The sequence below is a fragment of the Parasteatoda tepidariorum genome, chromosome 6 (genome assembly GCF_043381705.1).
Source record: "Parasteatoda tepidariorum isolate YZ-2023 chromosome 6, CAS_Ptep_4.0, whole genome shotgun sequence".
Classification (NCBI taxonomy): domain Eukaryota; kingdom Metazoa; phylum Arthropoda; class Arachnida; order Araneae; family Theridiidae; genus Parasteatoda; species Parasteatoda tepidariorum.
The window spans coordinates 66,194,353-66,198,517 of NC_092209.1; the positions used below are offsets into that span (position 1 = coordinate 66,194,353).

The 4,165-nt window shown below is 27.2% G+C and overlaps 1 protein-coding gene across 1 annotated transcript in view; it reads right to left on the bottom strand.

Moving 5' to 3' along the window:
* LOC107446600 (ornithine decarboxylase) overlaps positions 1-3,401 on the bottom strand; it is a 30,014-nt gene extending 26,613 nt beyond the window's left edge. The window contains exon 1 of the mRNA XM_043047893.2: positions 3,244-3,401. The gene's annotated coding sequence lies outside the window, so the exon portion shown is untranslated. The remainder of the gene's footprint in view (positions 1-3,243) is intronic.
* Between the last annotated feature and the right edge of the window lie 764 nt (positions 3,402-4,165).

Consider the following 4,165-nt stretch of genomic DNA (forward strand, 5'->3'; position numbering starts at 1 on the left):
AAAAGCAAATAAAAAAATCGTTTTTTTATCCTAAGAATTCTTTATTTTACGTTTTTTAGTTTATAATTTTTTGATAAAAATTGTTGTTAAAATAATTGTTTAGAAAAATTAAATGGTATAAAATTATGTGCTAATGTATACTTCTTGCATATTCTAATGTTTGAAGTAATATGATTCGGTACTTACGTAATAACGCCACCGCAACTACAGATTTTGCGGTTTTTAAGTGCCACCAATCTACACCAAAATTTTTACAACAAATCATAAAATAAAACACTTTATTTGAAATCAAAGTAGTTTATCGGATTTCGGTGGACAATGGGCAAAATATTTCGCTCCTGAAGAAATAAAATTGCATCTTGTTCTATTTTTGGCAAATCCCAAAGACGCATTTTCATAACACTAAAAAATGGTAACAGGAATCGAAGAACAATTCATTTTGGAATTCTTCTGATTTATAAAGCAGGTAAGTGTTAATTTTTATAAAATAAAATTTTTTACTTTTAAGTAATTTTTTTCTGATTTGATTTAAATGATAGTTTTCTATAGAATGGTTTTCTGCGTTCGATTATAAATCAAAAAAGAAAAAACACGAAAGTTGTTTATTTTAATGTAAGGAATTTTTAGAATTGGGGTTCTCATCTTTGCTTTGTATCGTCTTTGTATCGTAATTTTTGATGGAATGTAAAGTTTAAATAGGCCTTTAATGTTATATCATTAAATTTAGTAAAACTATTTTTCGGGCATTAGGTTTTAACTCTTATAGGAATATAAATATTTTTCCGATGTGTTTAGGATGTTCCTTCTCTAAAAAAAAAAGAGATACCATTTTGTTTTCGTTTGCATAAGAAAGGATATTAAAAATTTTTCTTTTTTAAATTTAATTAGCCTCGATAAAAAAGGAACATTGCAATGCTACACGCTACATTAAAGACGTCTCTAGAGTAAATGAATGACTGTTCATATAGAAATCGCAGGTATTAGTCTCATGCAACAACGCCCCCTATAGTTCGTTGCGATCGCGAATAGTAAAAAATTCGATTCTGTGGTATAATCTTTGTCAAATTACGTGGTTATATATTAGATCTGCTATGATTTCTAAAAATTTTTTTAGCCTTCATATTAAAATTTTTACATTTTAATTTATTATTATAGGTTTATATCAGTGTCCCAATGTTTTCGGACAAGATGTTTTTCGATAATGGATGCAAGTGACCTAGTGTGGGTATTTCGAACCATATTGGTTGTTGAGACGTAACATTTGTTTACGTTATCAACTGTTCTTTCCATTCCATTTCGAGTAAGCTAAACCAACCAAGAATCAATTCTCTTAATTGACATATTCTTTATTCTCATACAAAGAATCTTTCACAAGGATTTTAATTTTTTCACTATATATTTCTCACTTAACACAAAGACAAGGAAGAAGCCACGTAGAACATAAATAAACTAATCATGCATCGAAGTTGCCAGGTACTCGAACAAAAATATATCATAGTTACAGTAAAATACATAAACAAATAAGAAATTTCAGTTAAGTAAAACATGCAGGTGAGAAATAATTATATTTCAACAAATTCGATGTGCGATACGGCGCTGTATTTAATTAATTTCGTTAATTAATGTTATTAACATTTTTAGTATGTTATTAACATTTTTAGCGTTCATTAATTAACATTCTAACTTGTGTTCAGCTCAACTTTAACATGCTATTTCGCTTATATGAAATCAACCAACGCCATGAGTCTTATGTGTAGGTATCTGTGATCTTCTTGATGCGCGAGTAACCAATTGATTTAATATCATTTAATATTTTTTTTTTAAAAACTATTTTCGAAGTAGTTTATTGTTCATATAGTCTATACTTGCTGTTATTTATATTGCTATCTATAATTAGAGTTGAATAATATCTTTAATTCATGAACAGTTTATATTTGCAAGACTTAACCATTCCAATCAAGATATTAAGATGTTTTTATGCGCATATTATTATAAATTAAGAAATATATATATATATATACATANGTTAGTGGCAAAGCCAAAACTAACAGTGCCCCGAGGCCCCTAATGAAAATACAAGCATAAAGAATAATAATAATTACCACATTAAATAAATATTTACCATTATAACATTCATATAAATTTGCAAAATAATCACCTTTACTGAAACAAATATACAAAACACTTAGATGACATCAAAAAAACCGCCCCCAAAGCACATATAAGTATTCAAAACAGTTACAGTTAGTAAAAATTAAATTAATTCTTAATGTAGAAATGTAGTTATGGTTATTTTTATTTTTCTACCTCCTGTTTAATTAATTTCACTTAAGAATTTGAATTAATAAGTGAATCTAAGTAATAAGCGAATAAGTTAAAATAAATCGAGGGAATCTTGTATCATTTGAATCAAATTTATAATGATAAGATATCAAACTTTAAATTATATATGAATGAAAAATTATGATTTATGAATGAAAATTATTTATGAATGAAAAATATATGAAAAGGAAAAGAAATATGACAAATTAATTTCCATGATTTTTTCGTTTTATTCAACTATTTTATTTATTATTTTAGTTCAAAAATTCGCTTTGATGTTTGTAGATGGTAATAAACTTAAGATTTAGTTCCTTTAGTTATAGTTACAGTAATAGTTCCTTTGTGAAACAACCGTTTTATCGATTATCTTAGTTCAAGAATTCGCTTTGTTGTTTATAGATGGTAATTAACTTTCGATTTAGTTCCTTTAGTTATACTTACAGTAATAGTTCCTTTGAGAAACAACCGTTTTATCGATTATCTTAGTTCAAGAATTCGCTTTGTTGTTTATAGATGGTAATTCACTTTTGATTTTGCTCCTTTAGTTTTAGTTACAGTAATAGTTCCTTTGTGAAACAACCGTTTTATCGATTATCTTAGTCATGAATTCACTTTGTTGCTTATAGATGGTAATTCACTTTTGATTTTGCTCCTTTAGTTATAGTTACAGTAATAGTTCCCTTGTGAAACAACCGTTTTATCGATTATCTTAGTTCAAGAATTCACTTCGTTGTTTATAGATGGTAATTCACTTTTGATTTAGTAAAAAACTCAATTAGTTTTCAAACAATCATGTTTCGCGTAAACGGTGCTTTTTTGCTAAATTTCACTATATTTTACGACCCAACTCCGAGAAAAAATGAATAATTACATAAATAATAAATAATTGCAATAGGGTTATCTTAAAATATCTTTTCTTACCTGCGGAAATGCAACTAATCACTTCAGTTGTTAATAATGATTCCGCACTTATAGCGGCTTCAATTATTGCTTCAAATGAAACTGTTTCTTCATTATAGTTCGACTTTAATGTTCTCAGTTGTTCAAATAATATAATTTAGAGTTGCCACTGTTCTCTCTATCTATTATTTGCGCAATGCTATTTATGTGTTTTAACTAGACCACGAGAATCGCAAAATATGATGTGTGGGACAGGTTCGATAAATAATGTATTTCTCTTTTATTTTAACTGTTGAATAGTTTTAAACTTAAGCATGAAATATAAATTATATTTAAATATAAAATTCTACATTAAAATTAAAGAGTCGATAGTAATGACGTGACTATAATAAGCTATTTTAATCAAGTTACATTGTCATCATTTTACTGATATTCGGAAAAATTAAAAAAGTATTCGAAGTATCATAAGCCAATGCGTCGTAACCCATAATCGTGTTGATCGTGAAATACTTCTTATTCATCATCATCGTCCTTTGTACAATAACCCGGGTTCTTCCTGTTTGATGTTTGAAAATCTTATGTGTTGAGCTAGTTGTAACTGAACGGCAAATTTACCCTAAAAAGAGTTTTGACTATATAAATTTTATTATAATTTTATATTTTTAATTCTTTTAAAATTTTATAAATTTCTGAATGTTTTTTGTTTTCTTTTGTCGAAATCGCCTTCTTTAATTTCGATTAAAACTGTTCATAAAGTCTCCACTTCACACATAGTAGTATTAGCTTCTTCTTCTTTTATTTTGGTAGAATTCAAGTTTCAAATTGCATAGTTCGGGACAAGACGTATAACAGTTTTTTGCAGTCGTAATTTTGTATCTCTTTTTATGTATGTTGATCTAAGGTCTTTTAAACTACTTTTTATTGATATGTCAAGGTTGATTGC